Source organism: Triticum aestivum, chromosome 1B (genome assembly GCF_018294505.1).
Source record: "Triticum aestivum cultivar Chinese Spring chromosome 1B, IWGSC CS RefSeq v2.1, whole genome shotgun sequence".
NCBI classification, from domain to species: Eukaryota; Viridiplantae; Streptophyta; class Magnoliopsida; order Poales; family Poaceae; genus Triticum; species Triticum aestivum.
In genome coordinates this window covers 234,507,773-234,526,719 of record NC_057795.1, presented here as the reverse complement: position 1 = coordinate 234,526,719, position 18,947 = coordinate 234,507,773, and positions in this window count along the sequence as shown.

Sequence of the window (18,947 nt, the reverse complement as noted above, 5' to 3'; positions counted from 1 at the left end):
TGGCACGGTTATACTGCTCATATCATGCATACGGTGTCTTGCATTGCATAGTTTAGATATCATATACACAATATTCAACACCATGTTCTTAGTTCAGACATCATATCGAATGCCCTCTGTTTAGCATATAAATCACATATGTGAATTAAATGATGCGATCCTGATTACTTAGATAACATGTAGGTGAATTATGTCATGTGATCCTGTTTAGTTATTCATCATATCTTTGAATTATGTTATGCTATGCTATCCAGTTTAGATAGACATCATATATGTGAAATTATGTCATGCTATCCGTTTTAGTTAAACAATATACATGTCAACTATTTCATGCCCTCTTTTTTCCACACTATGTATTGCATCTGTCTCTCATACAATGTTTGTACATTCAACTATGTTTCCTGTTTATCAGCCATTTGAATTGGAGTGGGTGATGCCAGTATCTAGCAGAATAAAAACACGGTCTTCAAATAAAACAGTGCTACCTCTTGGTGGAGAAAGCACCCCGGTTGTACATGCACAAGAACCAGCCCTACCACACATAACCCAAACTCTCGCAGATTGTACCCCTACTACGATGGACAGAGAACCAGCTTCACCCAATCTAACCCCAACCACAGCCGATAGTAATCCAGTTCCTGTTGACACAGCACCATCTCCACCACAGAGCTCCCAAACAACAGCATTTAGTAAGGCAGCTCCAGTGCCCAAAGGGCCAGTACTATCACGGCGAACCCCAACTCCACCAGTTAGTACTCCTATTCCTGTGGAGGAAGCACAACTAGCCAATCGTAGTTTAGCATCTATCGCATTTGATGTTGTTAAATTGTATGTGTGTATCTTCCCATCTTGGAAATATTATACTGAAGATGAAGGAAAATGCCAGTTGCAGGTGTTTGTCCAGGAGTTATGTGTAAGTAATGTTATTCATGGCAATTACTTTGCTTCGTCCCATACATCCTACCTCCATGATGGTTATAATACAGCATATTTTCCCATTTTTCTCTATAGGGAAGGACCGATTTGGCAACTCAGGATGGGGTAACCTGTGCTAATACTTCTGCTATCTTCAGGAATGCTTGGTGGCAGTATCGGAATTACCAGAAGAAAACGCACTTCACCGGCAAAGAAACTCATCAAATTCCCTTAAGTTCTCCTGAGATACATTTACTTGACGATGACTGGGAACGCCTTGTTCTGTACTGGTCCCGAACCAAGAATGTGGTAAGGTCTATGAGCTCATTTTCTATTTTTAAGTATTTTATTCTTGCATCTTACTGTACTCTGTTCATGTAGAACAAGTGCCTAAACCTGAAGAACAACTGTTCTAATTTAAGATTCCATTGCTATCATAGTTCAAAAAAGCGCTAGGCGTTAATTGTGCGTTTTGCCACCGCCTTGCGCTTTACTGACCAAAGCGCATGCTTATGCGCAGTTATGCACAGATTATGCATAGTTATGCGCAATGCGTTTTGCCAAGGCCTAGAGCCTAGGCGCGCTTAAGTGCTCGCTTAGGAGCGCCTTTTTTAACTATGATTGCTTTGCTCTTGTATCACTGTATTTACTGATATAAACTTATTTTTAAATTGAACGATCCAATCGAAACTCCAATGGCACAGCAGGTATTCATGCATGTTTCTTTAACATGTTTGCTCTTATCAATAGCTCTGTTGATTTCAATTTCAATTGTGTATACAGTTGACTTTCATATCATGCACATTACTAGCATCACAACAGAGCCAATAGTGTTGTTGTACATGTAGACCCGTGGTACCCATCTGAAATCTTGTTGTGCCGTGTAGTTTCCCACGCTTTGTATTCTTTCACTGCTGCTTTGTCTTGAACTAATATGATTTGAACCGTGTCTCTATTTTGATTTGGCAAGACAATGCAGTGACCATAGGACATAGATATATGTTTGTTTGATGCTTTTATTATGTACTAGTACTTGGCAATAGAAGATTTGGTAGTTTAATCCTGTCCACCTTACTAATGAACTGGTTCACCGAAATGAGTTTCATATACTAGTACATGTTAAACTTGTTATGTGTCTGCTTGTTTCTTCTTTTAGAATGCTGACAGAATATTGGGGAAGAGTGCCTTACTAAGAAATGGTAAAGGAAGTAATGAAGATAAGGTTCAGGATAGTGACACATCCTTGTTTGTCTCCAACAAAGCTAATAAAACAGCTAAGGAAGACCATCTTGAAGACAGCGAGACAACCCCAAAGTCCTGTCTTCGTTTAGTATTCGAGTTACTGGCCACTATCGCATGCACAAGCTATTCAAACTCACTGTCTGAATCAGTTCGGTTTCTTGAGTCTCAACTACAAGCTGAAAGACATCGATCAGCTGTGCTGCGACAAGAAGAGGAAGGACTGCGGAAGTCCCTGGAGCATTCAGATGCATACTGTCGGTGTCAAAACCGGCAGATCTCGGGTAGGGGGTCCCGAACTGTGCGTCTAGGCAGATGGTAACAGGAGACAAGGGACACGATGTTTTTACCCAGGTTCGGGCCCTCTCGGTGGAGGTAAAACCCTACTCCTGCTTGATTAATATTGATGGTATGGGTATGACAAGAGTTGATCTACCGCGAGATCAGAGAGGCTAAACCCTAGAAGCTAGCCTATGGTATGATTGTTGTTCATCCTACGGACTAAAATTCTCCGGTTTATATAGACACCGGAGAGGGCTAGGGTTACACAGAGTCGGTTACAATGGGAGGAGATCTTCATATCGTATCGCCAAGCTTGCCTTCCACGCCAAGGAAAGTCCCATCCGGACACGGGATGACGTCTTCAATCTTGTATCTTCATAGTCCGGGAGTCCGGCCAAAGGTCATAGTCCGGCCATCCGGACACCCCCCAATCCAGGACTCCCTCAGTAGCCCCTGAACCAGGCTTCAATGACGACGAGCCCGGCGCGCAAGTTGTCTTCGGCATTGCAAGGCGGGTTCCTCCTCCGAATACTTCATAGAAGATGTTCGAACACAAGGACAATGTCCGGCTCTGCAAAATAAGCTTGACATGCCACCATAGAGAGAATAATATTTACACAAATCTAATATGTTGACGTATTCCGCGGCGTGACATCATGCCACAGCCTAGCCTTTATTCATTTTACCGTTCCACCTTAGCGCGTTTAGCGAGGCGGTTTCCTTGGCACGTCTTGTCGAAGCAGAGATCGTGTCCCCTTATCCTAGGATTCTCATTAATACGGGCGTGGGTAACCCAACCGCGCCTTTTGGTATGACTCTTTAATTGAAAGTGAGTCCCAAGCGGTTATGGGGAGGGCTCTTGGTATTCAACTCCTTTATAAAGAGACCAAGGCTCGACTCCCTCTTCCTTTAATCCAATCAAATCTGCCCCTTGCCTCGAGTTCCAACACTCAAGGTTTCTAGTTTTAGGCGCTTCGGACCTAGGACAATGTCCGGCTCCAACCTTCATGGCCAGTGGGTGCCTTCCTCCGTTAAGGAAGAAGACGTGCGAAAGCTGAGAGATGCCAGGGTATCTAACCAGCGAAATCTCGCATAGGCTGCCTGCTGAAGGGCAGGCCATTCCTTCTCCTCAGCCCGGCGAGAGCGTGGTGTTCACATCCCACTTCCTTCGGGGGTTAGGTTTCCCGATTGATCCCTTTGTGAGGGGGCTGATGTTCTATTACGGGCTAGAATTTCACGACCTAGCTCCGGAGTCCATCCTTCAAATTTCGTCGTTTGTCGTAGTGTGCGAAGCCTTCCTCCATGTCACCCCCCACTTCGGATTGTGGCTTAAAACCTTCAAAGTAGAGCCAAAGATGATCGAGGGGCAGCACGCTGAGTGCGGAGGAGCTATCATAAGCAAGATAGCCGGTGCTCCATGCCCCGAGGGCACTTTCCAAGAAGAGTCCGGCTTATGGCAACGGGACTGGTTTTATATCACAGTCCCCAGGGGCACCACATGGGTGGCGCCTCCTGCTTTTCGCTCGGGTCCCCCGCCACGGCAAGCGTCTTGGGTCAATGAAGGGCTTATCTGGGGTCCGTCCAAAGATGTGCCCCTACTGCAGAGCCACATTCAAGATCTCCTAGAAAGAGATATTAACCTAACCTTAGTGGTGCAAGTTATGCTGATTCGCCGCATGCTGCCCTGCAAACGTCGCCCCCTTCGCCTGTGGGAATTTAATCCGGAAGGACCGCGAGTCCTCCAACATTTTATGGGCGCAACGCCCATGGAGATGTACAAATTGTTCTTCGGACCACAAACTAGGTGTCCGAATTTATCCGAGGACGCGGGTCTGAGCTGCAATCGCCAAGATGTTAAGGTAAGCAGCCCCATATTTGGACACACCATCCATATTTTCATCGTAAAGCGGCCTTTTGACAGATCTATCCTTTGAACAGGAGTGGATAGCGAAGGCAAAGCTTATCAGGTGTCCATCCCCCTACCCGAGATCACGCCAGATCCCGTGCTAACCAGGATGCTGCAGGTTATGTTTTTAGCAGAGGGTGAAGAGGGGAACCAAGGAGCTGCCGCCTCCATGAAGGAGACTGTCAAGAAGGGAGGAATCGAGGACTCCCCCAACCTGGGAAAGAAAAGGAGTGCCTCTGAAGACCCGAAGGAGGTGGCCTCGAAAGGGGGGAAGAAATCTTTGTCAAAGGATCCGGCGTCGGAGACTGCCCCGGCCGCATTGCGCCTTAACAGGGATCAACTTTCCTCCGAGCCGTAAGTATAGAGAGGGGCTTCAAAAATTAGTGGCATCCCTGTTTTATTTCTAAGGAAGGTAACTGAAATATTACCTTGCAGTTCGGATCTTGACCCTTCTCAGCGGAGCTCGTCTTCAGGGGATCTCCGTCCGGAGATGATAGAGAGCGAAACGCCTCCCCTAGCTGCACCGACTTACGAGGCAGGCGACCCCGAGGTGTCGTCCCGGCGGGTTTCTCCAAGTCCGGATCCTGAAAAAGGTCGTCAGGCTAGTCCGGTGCCCACTGGTGCATGGTCGGAGAGGTTGAGGGATCTGCTCGGGCATGCATCCGTCTCAGAAGAACACCGTGCGTTAATGAACATGGTGATAGGAAGGGTTGCATCCGCGGAAAGCGGATTGTACGAGGCCGCCAGGAGTTTACTGATAGGCTTTGAGGTACGTGAAAAGGTGTACCTATTGGTAGAGTCGCATAGAATGCGCCCTGTATAAATAGTAGCCCCTGAGACTCTGTGTGTCGTCAAGAGTGATGGCGCACAGAGGATCAAAACCCCAGGTATAAAATGTTACCTTTTTATGAAGGTGGCGCGGTGTTCGGTGGCTAGCCGGACTGATGAATCTGCCGAGTTAAAGCGGCAACTGGACGTGGCAGATGCCGACATCGCGCTTGTAAATAAGCGACTAGACGAGGCACAAGGTATACTCCACAGATATCTGATAAGAGGAGTTCGATGCACGTTTATTACAATATATATATATATATATATGCTTATTGCAGATAGTGCTGCTTCCGTGGAGAATCTTCGGGCGGAACTTGCCCGAGCCAAGGAGCAAGCAAGAAAAAGTGATGCGGCGGCCGTTAAGGCGGCTGAAGAGCTGAAAGCCGAACAGGCTGCTCACTGCCAGAGTAAGAAGGCAATAGCCGAGATGGCTGTAAAATTGAAGGATGCTGCCGACCGCTGTGAAATTCTCGAACAAGAAAAAGGGGCGGCTTAGAAGGACCTTGAGAAGATCACTACCGAGGTCAAGGATGCTCGCTCTGCGATGAGAGCTATGAAGGAGGAGCCGCGTCAGGCCAAGGATATCACGGCTGGAAAGCCCTATATGCCGCGGATGAAGTTCGGGGATCCTAAGTATGCTCCATTGGACCGTCAGTGGATTGCGGAAAACACTTATCTGGATGTGGCAGCGAGTGCGGTTGACACAACCAAACACTTCCGAGGACGAGGCGATCCTAATTTGGAAGAACTGTTTTGGTCGCAGTTCCACAAGCCAGAGCGCCCACTTTCGGTATCCGACCGTTTGGCCGCCTTTGTGGAGCTGAACAGGTTATCCGGACTTGCCATGAAGTATGTCGCGAGTCGTTTGTGGCCGGGGGAGCCGGAGCCGAAAAGTTAGTTTGGATTGGTGCAGCAGTTCCTTGGTTCTGTGCCGCATGTCGATGTACTGAAGAGGTCGGCGTGTATAGAGGGTGCACGAATGGCTCTTGCCCATGTCAAGACATACTGGGCGGATATGCAGGCCAGTGTTATCGCATCCCAGGATTCGGACGAAGGCCGGGTATCTGCCGAGCACTACCTTGAGGAAGTTCTTCCGGGCGCTCGTTTAATAGAAGCGCAGTGCTCGAAGGATGTTTTGTTCGAATAGCGGGTGCTATTGTAAAAGAAATATTTTGATAGAATATAAAAGCTTTTTACACTTGTGCTTGCAAGGATTATAACCCCTCCTGTGCGGCCGTTAATGTATATGTGTATATAACCTGAAAGATGGCAGTCGTTGGCTTCAGCCCCCACGCATATAATGCGGGGGTGTTCGCAAAAAATGCGCCTTTTCACACTTAATCCAACTTCTTGGTCCTACAAAGGAGGTGATGGCACGGCGAACGAGGCAACCGGACTATAACGCTTTATCACTTTCACTTAGCCATAGGAATTTGACATTGGAGCTACTTAATAGCCCCTGGAGGCACCGCGCTATCCCGAATCCGGGGCGCGTATGTGCCTGACCGGGAAGCAGTCATTTGTTAATGCGGAGGAATTCTAGAGATTCGAGAGTCATCGAGTGGTTGACCAGTCTCTCGCTATATCATGACAGTCAGTTTTCGGACTTCTCTACTGAGGTGCTCGCCTGGCCAAACCGGGGCACAATCGTAGTAGTTCTCCTGGTGCCGCATTAGCCGATATAACGGAACGTAAGGCAGCAAAACACAGGAGCCGGGCAAACCCAACATTTGACTAAAGACATGATTCGGAGCTGATGCATATAAGGCCTAACTCGCGACGCCGAACACTCCCTAAGGTATTCGGTCTTTATGAAGACGGGCCGAAATAGAGCCCTTGGTAAGAAAGCCCCTTGTGTCCAGGTACGCGCAAAATTCTGGCGTGGCCACATGCCAAAACGCCAGTCTCCTCCTCAAGAAACCGGGGGATGTTTTCAACAAGAGATAGTAAAAAAGGTTTACGCAGGGTCTTAATCTGAAAAGAATCCTTAGAACGGGTCCCTACTGCAAGTCTGCGCCTGTGTCTCCGTTGTGCCATATCCTGGACGGGCGTAGCACGGTGTTCGTCTGCGAAAAAGAGGAACTTTAGTAAAGAGGCGTGCGAGAAATCTATATTAAAATAAACAGGATGTAGTTGGAGCAAGAAGGGAGCCGCATTGTCTCCTGGCGTGAACACGCGGAGCCCCTTGTACAGGGTTGTGCGGCTATTACATCCATGTGTGTTGACGCCAGACTCGTCTAGCCGTGTCCGGGCTAGATTAGTGTGCGGCTGTCCAGGCGGCCGCACCCTTACCCGTATTTTGGGGGTCAATTCCCCTGTGAAGAGATGATGCCTTCTGGGCCGGGCATTTTAAGTGTAAGGGATGCATAGTGTGGTATTGCATTAAAGCGGGCAAAAGCTTCACGTTCCAGTAGCGCTTGATAGCGACTTACGAATGGGGCGATGTGGAAGGTTAGCTTTTCGCTTCGGAAGTTGTCGGGTGAGCCGAACTTGACTTCTAATGAAATGGAACCCATAGTCTGGGTATCTGGGCCCGGCGTGGCTCCTCGAAAGGAAGTTTTGCCGCGGCGTATTAGCGCTGGGTTTACCCCTAGTTTGTGGATTGTGTCCTGATATAACAGGTTTAAGTCACTACCGCCGTCCATAAGGACTCGTGTAAATTGTAGTCCGTTAATAACCGGATTCAAGACCAAGGCAGTCCAGCCTGTGTTTCGGGCCCCTCTAGAGTAATCCTGATGGTCAAAGGTGATTGGTTGTAGCAACCAGTGGCGGTGCTCCTCTAGGGCTGGCTGTGTGGCGCGTGTCTTCATAAGCGTCGTTCTGTTTTGCCCTTTTGTCATATGAAGTGAATTCACTGTTTTGACTTCTTGTGGGAACTTATTTTATTCTCCGGTGTTCTGCTTGTGGGGCACGTCGTCATCCTCGCTTGGTGCGTCGAGCCCCTTGTGTTCGGCATTGAGTTTGCCAGACTGCTTGAAAACCCAACAATCTTTGTGGGTGTGCTTTGCGGGCCTCCCGGGGGTGCTGTGGATTTGACATATTTTATCCATGATTTTGTTGAGGTTAGACAGCTCGTCCCTGTCATCTTTGGGCGGCGGCTTTTTCTGATTTTGCCAAGATCTTTTGAATCTGGCATTGACTGTCGTGCTCGTTGGGCTGTTGTCCTTGATTCGGCGCTGTTCTTTGTTACGACGCGGTTTCCCGTTTCCATCTCTAGGTTCGGATGTACTCGGGTCGCTGGTGCTGCTCCTTGCCAACCAGTTATCCTCTCCTGCGCAAAAGCGGGTCATGAGTCTTGTTAATGCGGCCATCGTTCTTGGCTTTTCTTGGCCGAGGTGTCTGGCGAGCCATTCGTCTCGGACGCTATGTTTGAAAGCTGCTAGGGCCTCAGCGTCCGGACAGTCGACTATCTGATTCTTTTTAGTAAGGAATCTGTTCCAGAGTTTCCGGGCTGACTCTCCGGGTTGCTGAGTTATATGACTCAGACCGTCTGGATCCGGAGGTCGGACATAGGTCCCTTTAAAATTTGTCCGGAAAGCCTCCCCAAGCGCTTCCCAACTTCCTATGGTATTTTCGGGAAGGCTTTTAAGCTAATGTCGGGCTGGCCCTTTGAGCTTGAGGGGTAAGTATTTGATGGCATGAAGGTCATCTCCTCTGGCCATGTGTATGTGGAGGATATAATCCTCTATCCAGACTCCGGGGTCTGCTGTTCCGTCGTATGCTTCTATGTTCACGGGCTTGAATCCCGCTGGAAATTCGTGATCCAGCACCTCGTCGGTAAAACATAAGGGATGTGCGGCGCCCCTGTATGCAGGTGTGCCGTGATGTTCGGGTATTTTTTGCATTGTGTTGCTCGCTGGAGCTTGCTTTCTTGGGCCATAGATGGATCTGGTTGGGCGGGTTGTTTGATGCGAATCCTTAGGGGGATCGCTCGTTGGATTGAGTGCGGCGCCCTCTGCCGCTTTGGATCGATCGTTGGGTCGTCTATCCGACCTGGTGGCTTCTTTGTTTTTCGACTGTGGGGGCTTTATGGCCTCTTCATCAAATTCCGATAGTAGTTTCCGCTTCGGATAGCTCTTTGTGTGACGACTGTTGCCGTACTTGTGTGCAGTATCCAGCACTTTGTTGCATCTGATCCTGAGTGCATCTTCTGCTGTTTTGATCCTCCACTTCTGCTTTTTCAGGCTACGTGCAGTGGCGACGAGCCTGTGGTGGAGGTTCTAATGTTCCGGCAGTTTGTCCGGCATGAGGTCGTCCGGACTACTGTCTTTTCCGGGCATTGGTTGTTTGGATGGTTGCTCAATGGCATGTTCGTCTTCCGTTGATTCGCCATGCTCTATGGCTGGGTCTTTGTCGAGGTGGGGCTTTGCGTGGCGCTTGCGTCGCTGCTTTGATTGTTTTTCGAGGGAATGATCCCTGTTTGCGCCCTTTCGATCCTCGGTGTTATCCCTTTTGGATGTGTGCACCATGTATACATCGTATGATGAGGTGGCTTTCTAGTTCCCTATAGGTGCTGGTTCTTGGTCATCTCCTTCATTGACGTCCATACCGTCGATGTCTTCAGAGTCAAGGTCGAGCATGTCGGTTAGATCGTCGATAGTGGCTATAAAGTGGGTGGTGGGTGGGTTTCGAATTTCTTCATCGTCCGTATCCCAACCCTGCTGACCATAATCCGGCCAGGGCTCTCCTAACAAAGAGAGAGACTTTAGGGAATTCAGGATATCGCCAAAGGGCGAGTGCTGAACAACGTCCGTGGCGGTGAACTCCATGATCGGAGCCCAATCGGGTTCGATCGGAAGGGGTGCAGAAGATTTGGAGTCCGGAACGGAGTCCGGCACCTTGAAGTCACGGGCCTTGCAAAGGACTAGGCTGGTATTCGGCTCTATCGCCGTAGAGATTGCGGCTCCCGGGGCGGCGTCCAACCGTCCATCCCTGGTTAGCGCAGTCGGCTCCGAACTAATGGTCGGAGCGGACTCCCGAGCGGCAGTCCGGGCATTGTCCAGCGGCAGAGCTGGATCGTGCCCATCGTGACAGTGCGGCGCGCTCAGCCGTGGCTCGAATCCGTCGAAGATCAAGTCCCCGCGAATGTCAGCCGTGTAGTTTAAGCTTCCAAATCTGACCTGATGGCCAGGGGTGTAGCTTTCGATCTGCTCCAGATGGCCAAACGAGTTGGCCCGCAGCACAAAGCCGCCGAATACGAAGATCTGTCCAGGGAGAAAAGTCTCGCCCTGGACCGCGTCGTGGTTGATGATCGAAGAAGCCATCGGGCCTAAAGGCGACGACACAGAGGAACTCTCAATGAAAGCACCAATGTCGGTGTCAAAACCGGCGGATCTCGGGTAGGGGGTCCCGAACTGTGTGTCTAGGCGGATGGTAACAGGAGACAAGGGACACAATGTTTTTACCCAGGTTCGGGCCCTCTCGGTGGAGGTAAAACCCTACTCCTGCTTGATTAATATTGATGGTATGGGTATGACAAGAGTTGATCTACCGCGAGATCAGAGAGGCTAAACCCTAGAAGCTAGCCTATGGTATGATTGTTGTTCGTCCTACAGACTAAAACTCTCCGGTTTATATAGACACCGGAGAGGGCTAGGGTAACACAGAGTCGGTTACAATGCGAGGAGATCTTCATATCGTATCGCCAAGCTTGCCTTCCACGCCAAGGAAAATCCCATCCGGACACGGGATGACGTCTTCAATCTTGTATCTTCATAGTCTGGGAGTCCGGCCAAAGGTCATAGTCCGGCCATCCGGACACCCCCCAATCCAGGACTCCCTCACATACTTTCTGGTGCAACAGCAAGCGTTGGAGGATTTTAGCGCCAAACAGGACAAAGCTAATCAGCTTGCAAAGCTTATTGCCAGCATGGTGGATACCTAGGATAATGTTTCTTGAGCTCTTCTAAAGTTGTTTCAGTTATGCTCTTGTTTTGTTGCCGCGTTTATTTGCACTGGTGGCCAATTTTGACGGCCAAGTGTATGTAATATGCTACTTTGTTCCCTATATTTGCACTGGTGGCGAACTTTGATGCCTAGTGGATGTAATATTTGTAATAGCGGTAATAGGCTAGCCTTAATTGCTTGCTTATTTATTTCCTTATTGTCTTGTTTAGTTGTTTGCTTGTAGTCACTGCAGTTCTTTTTCTGTGTTTTTCTAGTGGCCACAATAGCCTATTTTTGGTAACTAGGCCAAAATAATCATGGCAACACACGGACTGTTGTAACCATGGGCCTCCTGCAAGCTGTATGATCCGTGGGCCTTCTTTTGGCCGTAGGACCATTGGCCTTCTATACGGGCCGTAGGATCCATCGGCCTTCTATACGGACCTTAGGGATCAATGGGCCTTCTACGGGTCGTAGGGTCCATGGGCCTTCTACAGGCCGTAGGGTCCATGGCCTTCTACGGGCTGTCCTATCCATGGGCCTCATACGGGCCGTAGGATCCATGGGCCTTCTACGGGGCGTATCATCATTTCACCAATCATGGGCCATACTATTCGTGGACCATAACGGGCCGTTAATAGGCTGTATTTGATAACTCTATGAAAACAGCCCAATGGGTTTTTTTACATGAAAATGGCCCAACGTATTAACGGCCCGCAAACGGGCCGACTGTAACGACAGGCTGAATTTGGCCCACAAGTAGAAAATGACAGTAACGGGTCGTATGTAACCGAATGCTGCAAATGAGCCCAAGAATCAATGGGCCCTGAGAAGGCCGAAATATAACTTGGGTTGGAAACGGCCCAATGGAATAACGGGCCGTTAATGGGTATAAAGTGATACACTGTTCATTACGGGCCAGTTTCACCACGGGCCGTTAATGGGCCAAGAGTTACAAAGGTCCTCATATGGGCCGAAAGAAGTCATGGGCCACACATGGGCCGGAAGTTAAAACAGGATGAATCATATTGGACAGCCCAGACGACGCTACTGGGCCTAATTCAGATAGGGCGTAACGGGCCCTGGGTTAGCGGGCTGTAAATGGGCTATATGCGAATAGGCCGTTAACAGGCTTTCCGTGGGCCGGCCCGCCACCTTTTGACCAAGTCAAACGGGCTGGCCTTTTCACAGGAATGGGCCTCTGTTGGGCCGTGCCACGTGTCGCTGTATCATAGGCGCCTTCGGTCCAATGAGCGAATGACATCGGTCCCAACGGTTAGCCGACACGTGTTTCCTCCAGCCAATGATGATTTTACACGTGGAAAATCCCCATTGGTCGGGGCTCTTAACGGGTTATCAGATCCAAAACCCGACCCGATAGCTTAACGGCGTTCCGTTACGGTGGATGCCACGTGTCGGTCACCCTTGACGAAAGCAGTTCTGTGACGCGCGATTTATCGTCATGGAAGTGGACACTTCCGTGATGATAATTTTGGTAATGTCATGGAACACTTCTACGACATCACAGGTATGACTATCTTGATTTTGTCATAAATTTGTAATGGATGTACATGCATGACAAAAAACGCGACCTACTATGACAAACACGTATCATCATGGAAGTGTATTTTTTTGTAGTGCCTCACGGTGCTCCAGGTATTTCTACATTCATAACTAGGTACTCCCTCTGTTTCTTTTTAGTTTGCATATAAGATTTGGTCAAAGTCAAACTTTGTTAAGTTTGACTAGCTTTGTAGGAAAATATATCAACATTCACACTATGGAATCAATACTATTAGATGTATGATGAAATTAATTTTCATAACATATAACTTTAGTATTGTAGATGTTGATATTTTTTTCTACAAAGTGAGTCAAACTTTATAAAGCTTGAATTTGACCAAATCTTATGCGACTAAAAAGATTGAATGACTAACAAAAGATGAAATAAGCTTATTCATACGTTGACTTACGTTTGCAATGTGGAACGAGCCTGTCATGTGTGGAGGAGCAAATAAGCATTGTAGTTGTGCGAGTAGTGGTCGTGCAAACGGTGGTGCATTATTTTGGTCGAACTGCACAAAAAAGATATTGGGGTTAGTTGGACAAATTTTCTACAGCCACACGGAAGGAATTGCGCTCATCGATTGGATAGAATTTCCTCCGTGCCATCATAGGAGATCCTAAGGTGGAAATCAACTAACCACTTCTAAAGTTATGCATAGTCTTCCTCACGCAGGTCAGTACCCCCTTCGTCCAGATGATCGCGTTTTTTCATGCCGAGCTATTGATATGTGCTACTATTTTGTGACGCCGTTTAAGTACAGCGCTTTCCTATCTTTGGACATTCAGGACAATGAAGATGATTTCAGTGGAACTGCACAAAATGGCCTGATGTTGAGTGATCTCTATTGCCTCCTCTGTTTGCTGCAATGTGTTAGCGTAAATTGCAAGATGAGCCAACATGCTCAAAGTGCACGAAACATTTAGCAAAGAAGCATGCCCAGGAAATTAATGTGTGCGTAGGAAGGCCCTTTTCTCAAAGAAGCATCAATCGTTTTTTCTTTATTTCTACACATTCTCACAGCTTTGTCTTGGTTATAGTCTTGTGAATCATTTAGATGCATAAACATGCTGAACTTAAGTGCTTGTGAATGTTAGCTAGTATGCATACCGTATCTTGTGAAGCTTAGTTTGAATGTTAGCGTGTCAACCTTTACAATCTATGTATATTATGGGCATGTTATTTGGCCCCTCATTTTTGCCGCGCTATGACCAGTGTGAGTGTCTGCATGCAGTACTCCATCCTCTAATTTGGTGGATACCAAGCCAGCCCGAAAAGGAGCAATAACTTTTTTTTAGTTGAAAAATGTTACAAATGAGGAGTCATAATTAAGATAGAGTCGTCTCTTTTTTTCTTTCGAATGGGCAATAAGTTGGAGAGTGTCTCTAACGGGCTGCCCCTAGTGTTAAGGGCCTCTAGTACGAAACACGGGCAACCGACTAGGCCGATACAAAAGCCTATCCATCTTAAAGCCCATTTTTTGCGAGGAAACCCCATATTTCTTAAGGAGGGGGCGATCCCAGAAAAACCCTCCTTCCTCCTTGCTTCCACTTATATTGCAGCTCGCTGGACTCTCCCGCTTCCGTCGCCCCCCAACTCCCCCAGCACCCTATCTTCCTCACTTGTACAGAAAACCCCCGCTCACCTTCTTCCTCACTCGTACATAAAACACCTGCTCCTCTTCTTCCACTCCTACAGAAAAGCCCAGCCCTCCTTCTTCCCCACTCGCACTGCCACTAGGATCGTCTCTGGCTACTCTGCTCAAACCCGTGAGCTCGGCGCGACACCCGCAAGGAAAATGGAGTCGGCTGGCCCCAGCGCCATGAAGTTGAGGCTTCCACCAGCGGTGACGTCGGTTGTAGATCCCGCACCCGGCAGCATGGGGAGAAGCGGCGACCCCCCCCCCCCACCCCCGACCCGGATCTGAGGAACCCGTAGAATCTCCGATTGACCGCATTAGCAATCTCCTAGACGACATCCTTGGGGAGATCATCTCACTTATCCCCACCAAGGATTGCTGCCGCACACAAGTCCTCTCAACTTATTGGCGCCCTCTATGGCGCACCGCGCCCCTCAATCTCAACTATCGTCAGATATCTATGCTTCCTGAATTTGATCTCGTTAGAGCCATCGTCTACTCACACTAGCAGGGCCCCGTTCAACACCTCTGCATCCCAACACACTACCTGCTGTCCATACCCTGCATGGTGGAAGCTTGGCTGACATCCCCTGAATTCGAAAAACTCCAACAGTTTGAGTTCTACCATTACCACAAAAGTTTCATACCACGAACCGAACACCAAGAATTTGTGCCCACACCTCCGTTGTCCATCTCGTGGTTTTACTCCTCTCTCCACACCGCCACCTTCGCCTGGTGCCAACTACCAGACGATCTGGTACAAATGCTTCGACTCCCACTACTAAAAAAACTTTCACTTGTGGTGGTTTATCTGTCGGAGGCCTCACTGCATAGTATCATCCACTCCAGTTTCCCTACCCTAGAGTGCTTGTTGATTGTTTTGGGAATAGAAGTCCCTATCAGTTGTCTCCAAATAAAGTCACCTCACCTTAAAAGCATTGGAATTTGTTTTGAAGGACAGCAGCTCATCATCAAAGATGCCCCTTCACTTCAAAGGTTGCTCCTTCATTATTGTTATAAACCTTCGCACATAATTGTCGTCTCTGCACCCAAACTGGAGACATTGGGTGTAATTCGTGATCCGTTTAATGATCACAACAAGTTGGTGTTTGGCTCCTCACTTTTTCAGGTATTGTATATTATCATCTACACATTTGTAATCATAAGCTTCATTTTTCATTTGCATGCATAAGTTTTATATCATCTTGGAGTACACTTTGGGTACTAGTCTTATGTTATATGCTTAATGAAGAGTTTGTCCATGGATAGCCTATCAATGCTCCTAGATTCTATCAAGATCTTATATATCGGAATGTTTAGTTATGATCCGGACATATTGGCTTGCTGCGATGCTTTCGATGTCTAGAGAATTTATATATAAAGGTGATGATTTCATGCACATTGAAAGCCCGTGTATATTGTAGTAGAATTAACCATTCAGATGTCTCTCTTTCGACATGCTCTTTTTTCAGACCCTAAATGTTTTCAATCTTCATGTCTACTTAGGCACTAACAGATGGAGAAAAACATATAACCAATTGGTGGCATAATAAGCACCAAGATTTTCTTAGTTCTCATGACATTCGTTTGAGGAAAATAACGATGGAAAGATATCCATTCAACAAGGCAAACATAAGCTTTGTCACATTCTTCCTGTTGAATGCGAGGTTACTATTGTCCATGAGGCTCAAGTTTTTCAACAAGAGATTTCTCACGGACGGGCATGTTGAACAGCAAAAAAGAAGTTTCAGGTGGACAAATGGGCTTCTAAATGTGCTCGGCTTCTATTTACAGCAACTTGTAGTCATCCTCCAATAGATTTTTTTTGCACATGATGTTGATTTTATGGATCATACCGATCCATTTGTTTGTGGCTGCGAAAAAGTAGTTGGGTTAGATGTTATTGCCATGTTCAATATGGGTTCTGTGTAAATTTGATGAACAATTAATCCTTGGGCTTTTTTTTACCGTTTGTAAGCTTGAGTTACATGTTGTTGCCCTCTTACTCAAAGGCGGTTCTAGGCCCAGGCAGCCATGGCCTTGGCCTGGGGTGTGGTGGATTTTTTTTGAGCGGGAATAAATTATATTCCACTTAAACTTGGGAAGCCATATCAGCATTCACCAAGACAGAAACAAAATTTGGGGCAACATTCACCCACACATGAAGGGGTTCAGCAACTCCCATAGCAAACTGGGCCAAAGCATGCGCCACATGGTTACAGTTCTGGGGACAAAACATGAACAAGAGAAAACAAAAGAGGCATGGCAGAGGATTCTTGCTTCTCTAAAGAGAACTCCCAGCTCCGCAGCGTCATAGCTTAAGTGCAAAAATCATTGTCAAATAGTGTGATCAAAACTGATACGTTGTGCACCCAGGTTAGTTGCCCCTTCAATAGCTCACATACAAGAGATCACTTCCGCGTGCAGTGCAGATATTACATGGTTCATCTTGCCAGCAGCAGCCGCCAGGAAATTGCCAGTTCCATCTCTCGCAATGAAATCCCACGCACCAGTCTCAGACTCCACATGAAAAGCAGCATCCATATTGATCTTGATCAAGTTTGTAGCTGGAGGGTTCCAAACCTGGGGTTGTTGCGGCTGGGGCGTTTTTTGAATGTTCAATGAAGTGAAATCAGTCAAGTGTTTTGCGATGAAAGAACTGATTTATGATGCCGTCTTCTGTACTTCACCTGCATTGGCTTTGTTCCTCGACGTCCACCAGTCCCAAAGGAGCACAGCAACGTGCAACTTCTTTTCTCGCTACATAGCGCAAAAATGGTGTATCATATCTTGATGATCTTGACACTTCCGTGGTGGAATTGTTCTTTGTTAACTGTAGCGTATTTGTAGGATCGAAAGTATGTCTAGAGGGGGAGTGATTAGACTACATGACCAAATAAAAACTTAACCTTTTCCCAATTTTAGTTCTTGGCAGTTTTTAGCAATTTAGCACAAGTCAACCAATCAAGATATGGTTCAAGCAAGTATGCAAAGAGTATATGAGCAGCGAAAAGTAAAGCATGCAACTTACAAGAAAGTAAAGGGATGGGATTGGAGTATGCAAATGCAATTGGAGACACGGATGTTTTTGGCGTGGTTCCGATAGGTGGTGCTATCATACATCCACGTTGATGGAGACTTCAACCCACGAAGGGTGATGGTTGCGCGAGTCCACGGAGGGCTCCACCCACGAAGGGTCCAGGGAGAATTAACCTTGTCTATCCCACCATGGCCATCGCCCACGAAGGACTTGCCTCACTAGGGTAGATCTTCACGAAGTAGGCGATCTCCTTGCCCTTACAAACTCCTTGTTTCAACTCCACAATCTTGTCGGAGGCTCCCAAGTGACACATAACCAATCTAGGAGACACCACTCTCCAAAAGGTAATAGATGGTGTGTTGATGATGAACTCCTTGCTCTTGTGCTTCAAATGATAGTCTCCCCTACACGCAACTCTCTCTCATAGGATTGGATTTGGTGGAAAGAAGATTTGAGTGGAAAGCAACTTGGGGAAGTCTAGAGATCAAGATTCATATGGTTGGATTGGAATATCTTAGCCTCAACACATGAGTAGGTGGTTCTCTCTCAAAAAATGAATGCTAGAAGTGTAGGCACGTTCTGATGGCTTCCCTCACGAATGAGGGGTGGGTGGAGGGGTATATATAGCCTCCACACAAAATCTAACCGTTACACACAATTCACCAAACTCGGTGGGACCGAATCATAAAACTTGGTCGAACTGATTTAGTTCATAATGTGATTGTTACGCATTTCAATGGACCGACATGTCAACTCGGTGGGACCGATATCATTAGGGTTAGGGCATAACATAATCTCGATTCGACCAATTACACAAACTCGATGGGACCGATTTGGTAATAAGCAAAAGAGGGAGTTAGTCAGGCAATCTCGGTGGGACCGATTTGCTCGTCTTGGTGGGACTAAAGCGTTACGAAAAGGAAATAGGGAGTTTGCATTGCAGACTCGGTGGGACCGAGATCCCAATCGGTAAGACCGAAGTGACTAGGGTTTCTGTCGGTGTACTAGAGTAGGGGTACCCTATTACCCCGAACTCGTGCACGGGCAGTCGCAGCGCCCCGCGGCAAAGCTTGCCGGGTGACCGCCAGGACCCTCCGTGGTTGCCTTGAAGACCATTCAAGAACAAAGTACTCAAACCAAGGCCCCGGCAAGAGGAGCTTGCCGGGAAGGCCAACCAAGGCCCCGGCAAGAGGAGCTTGCCGGGAAGGCCAACCAAGGCCCCGGCAAGAGGATCTTGCCGGGAAGAGACAAGACCCCGGCAAGAGGAGCTTGCCGGGAAGGCCACTCAACGCATACCAAGAAAGCTTGCCGCGACGCGCCCTGCGTCCCGGCAAGATCCGGCGAGCGACAAGCTTCCGGATGCGACAAGACGACGGCCGCGGCAAGGAGCTTGCCGCGGGAAACCCCCACTTCGTGCCCGCGCTCCAGCACACCTGCTAACGTGTCGCTCTAGGACTCTCTCAAGCACACGTGGCAGGAGGCCGTGCAGCTAGGGGTACGTGGTGGCAAGTGGAGATGAAGAGAAGCCCATCGTGGCAAACGGTGGCGCTCCAAACGGTCACTTTTTGCACTGTTTAGGAGACTCAGACAAGCATTTAATGCCCTTGTCCCCTGCCGTCAGAGTTAGGTAGGGCGCACTATATCC